General features: G+C 35.6%; 1 protein-coding gene and 1 pseudogene across 1 annotated transcript in view; one reads left to right on the top strand and one right to left on the bottom strand.

Moving 5' to 3' along the window:
- Positions 1 to 4,363, bottom strand: part of LOC129085217 (ubiquitin carboxyl-terminal hydrolase 44-like) — a 76,455-nt pseudogene extending 72,092 nt beyond the window's left edge.
- GRID2 (glutamate ionotropic receptor delta type subunit 2) overlaps positions 1 to 12,004 on the top strand; it is a 1,366,516-nt gene that overhangs the window by 910,525 nt on the left and 443,987 nt on the right. The gene's annotated exons all lie outside the window — the stretch shown is intronic.

The following is a 12,004-nucleotide window of genomic DNA, read 5'->3' as shown; positions in this document are numbered from 1 at the left end:
CCCTGGAACCCAGATAAGAATCTAGCCTGCTTGATACCTTAATTACGGCTTTGTGACACCCTAGGCTGAGAAACCTCTTGAGACTGCCCAGACAGCTGACCTGTAAAACTGTAAGATAACAGGTAGTGATCCTTTTAAAGTGCTAAGTACATGGAAGTTTGTTACACAACAATAGAAAATTATATAACCGCCTGTCTATAACTGCATGTAGAATAAGTATGTTATATCACTTGTGGTGCTTCAAGCATCTGAAAAAAAAAGAAGATATTTATATGAAATAAAGTGGAAAAAAAGCTTTTATGTAACACTAAGCATAGAATCAAGTATAAAAAACAATTGGAAAAACAAATAAGAAATAAGAAGTGGAGGAAAAGGGGTAGAAAAATGAACATGGTGTTGCAGACTATTAGCCAAAACAAAGAGCTATTAGTGATGGCGTATAAGGGGACAGAAAAGATCATGTTATAAGGTCATAGGAAATAAGGTCAGAAAGCTGAGACTGGTAAATAGATTAAAACCTAAAATGCTGTGTCAATAAATGATTCTCAACTCTTTTGGAGTTTTATTTCACGTGGACTTTAAAAAAGAATTGGGTACCAGAACAGCACTTCAGAATAACTGAATCAGAAATTCTGGGATGTTACAACATCCGTATTTTTTTTTTAACTTCTTAGGTGTTTTTGGAGTGCAGCCAAGGTTGAGATCCACTAGTGAGAATTTCAGAATTTGTGAAAATCTAACAACTCTCTAAAGCTTTGCAAGAGTTCAGAATTGTTTCCTCCCTCCTTCCCTCCCTCCTTCCCTCCTCGCTTCCTCCCTCCCTCCTTCTGTCTTTCCCTCCCTCCCTCCATCCCTCCCTCCCTCCCTCGTACAAAAGGACCAGGTTTAACCCTACTTAAATTGCATACTGTTCACTTCATTACAGCAAGAAAAAAAAATGATAAAGAAGAAGTATTATAAAATTCAAGTAATACAATGGGCTAAAAATTATTCTTAAGGTAGTGAAAATGTATGCTAGGTTATTTCATTAATACCATTCTTAATCTCATGCAAACTGTTTAAAAATATGCTTCTCTAATACTTTAATAGCTCCCACTTAGATTTCCCTGGAGGCAGACTGAGACATATATTAACATGCAAGATGTTAAGTAAAGACTTCTCTTTTCTCAATATCTATAGAAAGGAAACATGATTGTTCATGAGAAGTAAAGCTATGAAGCATTCCCAAGGTAGACCTCACCATTTAGTATTTTCCCAAGTTGGGGAAACTTGTGGGTCCTTTATATCCCTCTATGACCCATAATTGAATGTGATCTCCCCTGGAAAGAAGCTGTTTTCCTCAGCTGACTCAGTCCACAATAAGGGTGTCTAACGAGGGCCATCATCCTCCTGGGTTCCCAGGCAATAGGAGAATAAGGCCTTTATTCCTAAAGACAGGTAGCCAGGCTGCCCATCACAGAGTCCACTACAAATGGCTCTTTCCTGCTGGCAAACTTGTAGAACTACTTCATCTTGGATTTCCCTAATTATCATGAACAGACAGATACAAGTTCACTCAAAATATTTTCCTAAGACTCCTACTTTCAAGTTGTTTAAAATTAGTTGGCAACTGGTTATACAAGTAAACGGCATGATTCAATGAGATAAAATTATGGAAGCAAGATTATTTTTAGAGAAAAAGATGGACGTAATTGTGGACACATAATGTTTAGTGTGTTTTCTGTAAAAACAAAACATGTTAAAAATATACTTGATTCCAAGTATCATTCTAGATTCACCTAATTTTTTTTGAAAGATTGCTGGTGTTTGAAGTCTTCTAAACCTAATCTATTTTCTTCTCACTTCACACAGTTGTAAGTTTTTCCTTTGATTAACTTATAGGATACTGCAGTCTCCAGATTTTCATTTCCTTCATAACAAATTTGTTTCTTCCACTGTATTTTCTAGATGATTTTCCTTACTTCTAAAGCGTGTCCCTCAGAAGCTCCTTTGGTGAGGGTCTGTAGTAGTAAGCCCTCTCAAATGTTGATATATGAAGTTATTTTTATTTTGTATTTGTTTTTGAAAGTTACTTTAACTTTTTATTGAATTCTTTTTTTTTTTTTTGATATGACTGCTTTATTAGAATCAGGACACATCTCTTTGCTGCCAGACAAATCATTATAAGTCTAAGCCATCACTGTTTTCAGGTCCATAGTACTGAAGTCATTTAACTTACTAATATTGTATAGTTTGACCATGCCAAATGAGGAACAATAATTAAAAATAAATTTTTGAAAATAAAAATGAACTTCTATTAACAACAACGTCTGCTGAGCCCAGTAACACAAAGCCTCAGAAATATCAATGAGTGTGATTGATGAGTATTTAGATGATGCCTTGATATTTCTTTTGAAAGTAGTAGTTTAACTTCCTTCAAGGGGCAAAGGTAACTTCAATATACAAATGGCCTGAAAGAAATGACTTTTGGGGAGTAAGACTTTAGTATTGAAAATGTCTAGTTTTCCATCAAATAAAAACTTTATAAGAAATAGCTGCAAAAGATAAGAAATGTATAAAATGCCACCTGAAGTTCAGTATAAGATTGCACAAATTCATGATTTGAGTGAATTAAAACTAAATATAAAAGAGGTAACACCAGTCTGAGGTAAACACTAAAAACTGAAAACTCCCAAGTACTTGAAAAAAGTTTAATTACCTGCTCTCCTTGATATACATGTATTTATGCTTTCTTTCTGTAAAAAGACACAGTTAGAAAATGTATAAACATAACATGCACTGATTAAGTAAAAAATAAAAATTAGGTTCAAAATTGTAAGTCAGCCCTTTTAGAAAATATATGTATAAATCTCAAAAAGCTCCACTATTTTTGGATTAGCTAAGCAATTCATTAGAGGTCTCAGCTTCTTCAGGAAGATATAGGATACCAGAGAGGAGTTCTGGAGGCAAGAGTTTATTTAGCCAGTAGGAGGTAGGATACCAGAGAGGAGTTCTGGGGGCAAGAGTTTATTTAGCATGTCTGTTCTCAGTAACGTGCTGGGTATAAAACAAGATATAGGCTTGAGCCTTGCATACTTCATCCATAGTGCACAAGCTTAGCTTGAAATCATTGCAGTGTGCCCAGAAACCTTCTTCAGAATTATAGCAGTAGGCAGTGTAGTGTCTGGACCCAGATTCTTTCCCATGGTGCATTACTACAGCAGATAAATCATAGATAAAACATTCTGGTCTGAGGGATTACGTGGACTCTCTGCAGCAGTAGGGCTCCATGTTTAAGGTTCCTTTAAAGTCAACAAGAGCACCAATCTTCTCCCAGTTATTACGTCCTGACCATCTGAATCATTTGAGATGTAGTCTGAGAATTTGAGGTAGGTGGCAAATCATAAGCTGTTTTTGGGCTTCTGTGAGTACAGCTGGTTTTGAAGAAAACTTTCTATGCTTTGAGTTACACAGGTCACATTCATAGACTTTTCCTTCTAAAGCTTTTGTTTCTGTGAATTTGGCCAACATTTCAGTAACCAGGCATGGCTGAGAGGCAATATCTTTTCCACTGCATTGGTATCTTTCAGGGAATTCCAGTGACAAGTCCCAGGAAGGTTCTATGATATTTGATTTGTTGTTATATGTAAGACATGTAACACGACTAACAAGTTGTCCATGAAAAAATGTTATTCACAACATTCAAAACCTGTTTGATAAGTTTCCTTTGAGAAGTGGGGATGAGAGCTAGTAACCTGGTACCAGCTGTCTCTAGTTCATGTTGTACTTTATCCAAAGGTTCTCAGAGAAATTCCTGAGCATCTTGTTGGGCATAATCACAAAAAGCAGGAATTAGTCTCCATACTGAGTGTAGCATAGCAAATGGTGAGACTAAGGTCCACTTTCCAGATGACATGACTTGGAACAAAGTATGCAATTAATGACAGAGAGAAATGTATGGTGAACTTGATTCCTTTGGTTGAATAATTTCCATCTTTCTACTCTTTGATGTTCCACCACTTAGTCTGGATGATAAACTTAGGTGTCTGAAGTAAACAGAGCTTTTATCATTTTCTTGGCATTCATTCATTTGATACACTGTCTCTGCGACTAGCGGATGCTTATAAGAGGATCTTGTCTTTTCATTAGCTGTCACAGACAACCATTAGTTCAGATCAAGTTTTAAAAAACATTGTCAAAAAATAAGTAAATGACTCAATACTCAAAGAACAGAATTCATATAACAAGCATTTCCCAAATGTCTTAATCCTATAACACCAGGAGTTACAATTGGCCTTTCTTTAATTGAGAGGTCAAGGGCTTTTTTCAATCTTACATTTTCTGAGGTAGATACCTCTTTATCTTTTGCTGGTGATGCTGGCATTGTAGAGAGTCTTGAACAGGAACTATTTCTATTGTGAGCAGAGCTAGACCTTGCAAACGTAGACTCTTTTTTGGAGGCATATTTTCCAGCTTTAACTTGATGCTCTAATTCCTGCTGTCTTTTCTTAACTTCTTTTTCTATTTTTTCCTGAAATTGTTTTTGCATTTTTCTTCCAATGGGTTATTGTTCAAACCAAATTCAAAAAACTTTACCCATGAGGGCCCTTCTCCTCTAATGCAGCAGGGTGACTGCTTTCTTGAAAGTGCTTGAGTGCATGTTCTTCAATATGTCTTCCACAGGCAACATGGGAACAGCTAAGGGAAGCCCAAATCGACTCAAGTTGTATTGCATTCCACACAATGCCATTTCTATTATGACATCTTCAAAATCAGTCTTTCCCCAAATGGCCTTTTAATGGCTCAGAAGTGAGTCTCTGTACAGTCTCTGAATTCTTAATTTAATATTTTTGTCTGCATCTTATTCTGAAGATCTTATTCTACTATTCCTTGCTTTAACTGTTGCTTTTTAAATCTTTTTTTTTTGTGGTTGGTGTTTAAAAATTTGACCATAATATTTCTAAGTGTGTATTTTTTTTCCTACTTGGAATTTATTAGGACTTCTGATTCTGAGGATTTATGTCTTTTATCAATTCTAAAATTTCTCAAAAATTTATTACTTATTTAATATTGCTTCAAACTTGTATGGTCTACTTTTTGATTCTGGAAATCCAATCACTTCTGTTAGACTCATTCTGTCCTACACATCTGTAACCTCAGCTCCATATTTTCATCTCTTATCTCTCTTTGTTGTTTTCTAGGAAATTTCTTTAGTTTTATAGTAAACTTTATTAATTTTATATTGTTATATGCATTATGCTATTTAGACCGTCATTTCTAATTATACTGTTTTTCACTTCTAGAACTTCTTTTATTTCAAATCTACCTTATAAATTTCGATAGTATTCTATTCTTTAGTCCAACTTAAATTCCCTGATTTTTTTCTTTAAATATATTAAATATGTTCTTCATATGATCTTTATCTGATGGCACCGATATTAGCCTTCTTTCCCATTTTGATAATGAGATCTTTTGTTTATTTTTGTTTTTGCTGGTTCTCATTCATAGCTACTTATTTCTTTCTTTGTTAGTCTAGGGATTTTTGACTGTGAACTGTTTAAACATTTTTGTTGATTTATTTGAAACCTGAATTTAAAAGTTATCTCAGAGATAAATTTTGATTTTTTTTGTTAGTTACTTCATGGGAACACTATCACCTGGGAAATCTTTAAACCTTTTTGGCTTTTTTTTTTTTAAATGCACAGAGATGTTGTGAAATCCAGCTCTAGCCCAGGGTGAATACAGACATCATAGGATGTCTAAGAGAGATTTAAATAGAATTTAGTGAAGAAAATAGGAAATACTCTGTATTTTAAGCAGAAAACAATATGCTACATGATATTAGGTGCTTAAAAATGATTGGAAGATACAGAGAAGTGGAAATCAGGGATATGCCTAGATTTTAGATTTCAAAATCTCATTATTGCAGCTGTAGTACAGAAGTCTGTACTACAAAGTATTTACAGTACAAAATACAGTAGTATTTTGTTACTACTACTATACTACCATGTGGTTGCCACAATTGCCTTATACCCAAGAAACTGGTTCCTAGACATTTAAACATGGACCCCAGTGGCTGCAAATATGTGTTTCCACTACAAGAAAAGGATCCAGCTTATTTTTTCCCTCCTCGATTTGGGTGAATTGACAATGGCTACAAAGGAGCCTAAAAAATATATATTTCAACTTTTCAAATTCTCCACTAGAAAGAAGATTAACTGAATGTTGAGAGGTCCAATTCAATTATGTAACAGTTTTTTTAATCTTGTTTTCTTCCTATGTAAAGCCAAGACAGAGACAGGCATATGTGCTCACTATGCCCTTCTTGAGAATGAGATATATTTCTTGTACTTCATCTTCAGGTAGTGTTGTACTTAATGACTCTTTCTATAGTTTTGAACTCGGGTGTTTTTTCCTGTCCTTTCCTAAGTATTTAAATCTGTAAGTTTAACATATACACCAAGGAGGTTACTGGCTTCAGCGCTCATTTGTTTACCCTTGTGAATATGACTTTTTAAGTCATATCTAGATTTCTTGAAATTCCTGATGTTTCTGCAAGCTCAACTATGTATTAAAAGATATATAAAATATTTTATCTGATAGTTTTACTTGTGATACAGGAGACATTTCTGTAATATCTGTTTGCTAAATATAGAAATATGTTCTGGAAATTTTTTGTCCTTTTAAAACTTTTAAAATATCCTTTTGGCTGCTCCTTCTTAGTCCCCCTTGCTGGTTCTTTTTTTTCCCAACTTCTAAATGGTGGCATTCCCTAAGAATCAATCTTCAGGCCCCTTCTCCTCTGTAGTCTACTCTTTTCCTAGATTTTCTTACGCAATACTGTCTTTTAAATGTTATCTATATGCTGATCACTTCAATATTAATAATTTGATTAGATTTTTTTTTAGCTCTAGATTTTATCCAACTGCTTACTTGACATTCCGAACTGGAAGTCTAAAAGACATCTCAAACATAAAAGGTCCAAAACATAAATCTTAATTCTCCAACTCACCCTCAAATCATTGATCCTTTCACTTCACCTTAGTAAATATTACAATTCATCCCGGTATTCATGACAAAACCAAGAAATTATCTTGATTCTTCACTTTCCATAATCTTCAATTTCCAGTCCATGAGCAAATCCTGTCATTTCTACCCGAAGTAAAACCACTATTTAAGATTCTCCCACTATTATAGCAGTCTAAGTCACCATCATCTCTTACCTCTGTTTCAGTAGTAAGTGAATAGAGAGAATCGATAAAACTGAACAATCTTGTTTCTCTTCTACTCTGTCCCTTTAAGATATGTTCTTTAGCCATGAAAGTACTCCTTTAGAAATGTAAATTAAATGTAAAATTTGGGCTAGAACCTCCAATGTCTTTCCATTTTATATAGAATGAAATACAAGTTCCTTATATGACATGACCCCTGCCTATCTCTGTTGTACTTGCTCTCTAATATATCTTGTAACTTTCTTTTTGCACATTCCATTATAGCTGCACTGACATTCTTCCTGTTTTGTGAAACAGAAAGTCCATTTCACCTAGAGCACTCTTTCTCTAGTCCTTTGATATTCCCACTGCAGTATTGCACTCTAGTTTTAAATAAATGTCATCATTTAGGGAACTTCCCTTATCACAATAGCAAAAATAACCACCCTCCCAAAATTTTCTAATATCTCATACCTGTGATTTCCTTTTGACATTTGTTACAGTCTAAAGCCATTACATATTTGTTTACTTTTTAGTGCCTGCATCTCCAAATCTCTGCCAGATATCATGAGGGCAAGATCATTGTCTCATTTTGTTTACCATTATAGCCTGAGAGTGGACAATGCACATATTCTTGTTGGATGAATGGATGAATGGAGATAAGAGCAAAGGATATTCCTGTGAAGCTGCTCAGAGCCAATAGGTTATGAGGGAATAACTATATGTCACTAAAAACACCTGGGCTGAACTTAAAGCTATGAAAGGCATGGATCCATGTGTCATTTATTGGACTGAATGAGATCATCCAGGGGCCATGTGGCCAGGTTAGAACTCTAGAGGAGATTAATATTTACTATATACTTCCTAAAATTAAGAACCATATTTTGTTTTCTTTTCTTCTCCTTGTTGTACTCCCAGTACCTAGTGTAGTCTTTTACATAGATGTTCAATAGTTTAACTGATTTAATAAATAAATGAATTAATTAAATATTTGAAAAAAGAGCCAGCTTTTGCTCAAGATGTCAAGGTAGATAAACAGGGCACTTGGAACCTCCCACAACCACAGCAAAATTACAACTAAGCACAAAAACAATCATCATTCAAAAATGCCTAAAATCTAGCTGAACAGAAATACTACAACTAAGGATATAGAGAAGAAACCACATTGAGACTGGTAAGAGGGACAGAAACACAGAACAGGCTGGTCCCACGGTACTTCTGGATGTGTAAACCAGTGGGGATTGTGATTGAGTGATACAAGGGGCTTTCTGGAATCCCAGGAATTCCTCTTACTAGGCTCAATAATAGACTTACCCGGATTCACTGTTTTGAGCTCCAGTGCTGGAGAAACAGCTCAAAGGACGTCAGGGACACATGGGGAGAAACTGAATTAACAGGCTTCAGGACAAAGCCTGGAGAGGGAGATTTCTCCCATGCAGAAATGCTGGAAAAGGCCACTATTCCCTTGCTGAATCGTTCTCTCACTGATCTGGCAGGAAGGTCCCATATGTGAGTCTCTATCAACCTGGCTACAATTGTTGGCCCCACCCTGCTGATTCCTTGAGCTCCCACCCCAAGCAAGCCATTTCCAGTGGCTTTTCTATACAAACTGCCTGTCCTGAATCATGCTATGGGCTTTCCTAAAATTGCAGAAGGATACACTAACATGCACCATCTAACCCTGTATCCCTTGCTAAGTAGCACAAGGCTCAGCACCAGCTGCAGTTGGTCTTGGTTTATAGTTTTGCCTCTCCTGGGAAACTCTGAGTCCAGCACAAGTAGCAGCCATGTGCAGATCACTGGGAGCTTATGCCCGGTGGCCCTGGCCACGGCATAGCCTGTAAGTCCTAGGAGGCCCCAGAGCCAATGCACCCCGAGCCAAAATACTCAGTGGACAACTTCAGACTATGCCCAAGTACCTCCATGATCAAAACGCTTAGTGACAGACTCAGCAGGCACCAGAGCCCTACAGAAGTGAATCTTGCTCCATGAGTTTGGCACCCGCATAGCAGATCCCCTTCTCTGGTTACGGCTAGTCCTTAGAGCCTGTCAGTTTGGGGTAAATCCCTCCCATTAACATGGCAACAGCAATCAAGGCTCAACTACAACAGGAGAGTCTATGCAGCCCACAAGGGAGGTACACCTGAAGCAGCCAGCTCAGGTGACCAAGAAGGCTGCACCCCTGGGCCCTACAAGACACTTAACTACATAAAGCCACACACCACGGCCAGAAGATTTAGCAACTCTACCTTATACATATAAAAAAGCACAGGGAGGATGCCAAAATGAGAAGACAAGGAAACATATCCCACGTGAAAGAACAGAACAAAACTCCAGAAAAAGAACTAAATAAAATGGAGACCAGCTATCTACCAGATGCAAAGATTAAAACAATGGTTATAAGGATGCTCAATGATCTAAAGAGAACTTCAACAAAAAGATAGGAAACACAAAAATGGAGACAAAAATCATAAAAAAGAACAAGTCAGAAATGAAGGATACACTAACTGAAATGATGAATACATTACAGGAAATCAACAGTAGAGTAGGTAAAGCAGAGGATCAAATCATCAATTTGGATGATACAGAAACAGAAAACATCTAAGCATAACAGAACAATAAAAAAGGAATCCAACAATAACAAAAAAAGGAGAGTAGTTGAAAGAACCTCAGGGAAAACTTCAAGCATACCAACATTTGTATTAAGGGCATACTAGAAGGAGAAAAGAAAAAGAGAGAGCAAGCAATTGAAATTTTATTTGAAAAAATGATGACTGAAAACTTCCCTAATATGGTGAAAGAAATAGACATACAAGTCAAGGAAGTACAAAGAGTTCCAAACGACATGAATCCAAAGAGGCCCACATGAAGACATATCATAAATAAAATGGCAATGGTTAAAGACAAAGAATTCTAAAAGCAGCAAGGGAAAAGCAATTAGTTACTTACAAGGAAGGTCCCATAAGTTGTCAGCTGATTTCTCAACAGAAACTTTGCAGACCATAAGGGATTGGCACAAAATATTCAAAGTGATGAAAAGCAAGGACCTACTACCAAGATTATTCTACCCCCCCAAAGCTATCATTTAGAGTTAAAGGACCGATAAAGAGCTTCCCAAGAAGAAAAAGCTGAAGGAGTTCATCACTATCAAACCAGTATTACAGGAAATGTTAAACAGTATTCTATAAGAAGAAGAAGAAATCAAAAGATCAAAAATATTAATAATAAAATGATAACAAATACATATGTATCATCCATAAAAAAATAGTGGAAAATGTTAGGATTTACAAAAACAAATAACAACAACAATAAAAAAAAACACAAAAACCAATTTATCATAAGTAAAAAAAGAAGATTGATGGTATTAAAGAACATCAACCTTCTACCAGCAAGGAATGCAAAAATAAAGAATTTCTGCATCTACTATGGCACCTGAGCCATAAATTCCCAAAAGTTTTCTATAAATATATTAAATATGCCTAATTATAAAGAATTATATCTTAAGAAAATTAGTCAAACACAATTTACTTTGAATAGAGATGTTAAAATTTATCACATTCATTATATTAAAAGTGAAAAGCTAATTTTGACCATCATTTTCACATTTAAAAAAATCAATCATTCAAGTCCCCATTGTCCATTTTGTATAATGTATATATCCCATACATTCTAGCTCCTAACTGATGATGTATGGGAAAAGATTCTTGAAAAATAAAATTACATTCAGTGTGCCTATCAGAAAGAAATTGAGAAGAAAATTCTATAAAAGTGATATAAAGCAATAGCTAAAGATTTCAGGGGAGAATCAAGGAAGTCTGAATTGATTGAAGCCAGAAGATTGAAAGGTTTAAAGTAGAAAAAAGTATTTGGGAATCCTAAAAAACTACAGAAAAGTCAAATAAGATAAGGTCTAAGAATAATTCATTGATTCACTAAGAAAAGTGATAAAGATGACAGCGACATTGATAACAACTAGAAAAGATTTGTCTATATACTTAATCTGTGGCTTTTATATCAGTAAATAAAACTATTGTATAGCATGAAAATGTTCCCTTCACTGCATGCTGGCATTTTCTCGTTTCGAAGAATGTTTTTGTTTTTATGTGCTTTTGGTAATGATATGTCTACATTTCTCCTTTGGCTTCATACTCTGAGTCATGTTATGAATACATTGATGTAATGCTATCTTGAAAGGAAACTAATAACAATTTATTGATATTTTAATTAAGCATTTGGAAAGATACTATGAAATAACCATTTGGAAATTAATGAGGAGATCACCCTGTTACTACTGAATGTCAAAGAATGGAAGATTTGTAATAAGTCCCCAAGTGTCCTTGCAACAGTCACAATACAAATGCAGAATTTAAAAAAAAATTAGAAAATCTCAGAAGGAGAACTCATAAGTACAACTGTTCTATGTTTATTCAAGGGCATGAAACTAAATACAGATGAGGTGGTAACTTAGAGCTGATTCCAATGCAATGATGTTGACAAGATTTTCTCAGGGTATCTGGGTCTCTCACAGAACACAGAGGTTGCAATGTCCACAAGATAAGATTCTGCTGAGTAAAGGAAAGAACCAAATATTGGCTACCCCACTGCCCCTTTAGACCCAAGCTCGCAACGCCAATCTAAAAAATGTACAGTAGCAGGTCATGTGATTTCTTTAAGGGATTGTTTACAAACCCCTGCCTCTCATAGTTCTGAAATCAGACTCAGTAGCAGGAAGGGTTACACCCTTCCAGGGATGAGAGCAGACATAGAGGCTCCAACTCTGCTTAAGACCTTTGTTTCCTTTTACCTGACGGTTA

This window comes from Pteronotus mesoamericanus, unplaced genomic scaffold, assembly GCF_021234165.1.
Source record: "Pteronotus mesoamericanus isolate MK-2021 breed Mesoamerican mustached bat unplaced genomic scaffold, CSHL_Meso_final scaffold_232, whole genome shotgun sequence".
Taxonomy (NCBI): Eukaryota; Metazoa; Chordata; class Mammalia; order Chiroptera; family Mormoopidae; genus Pteronotus; species Pteronotus mesoamericanus.
This window is presented reverse-complemented; position numbering and strand designations above follow the sequence as displayed.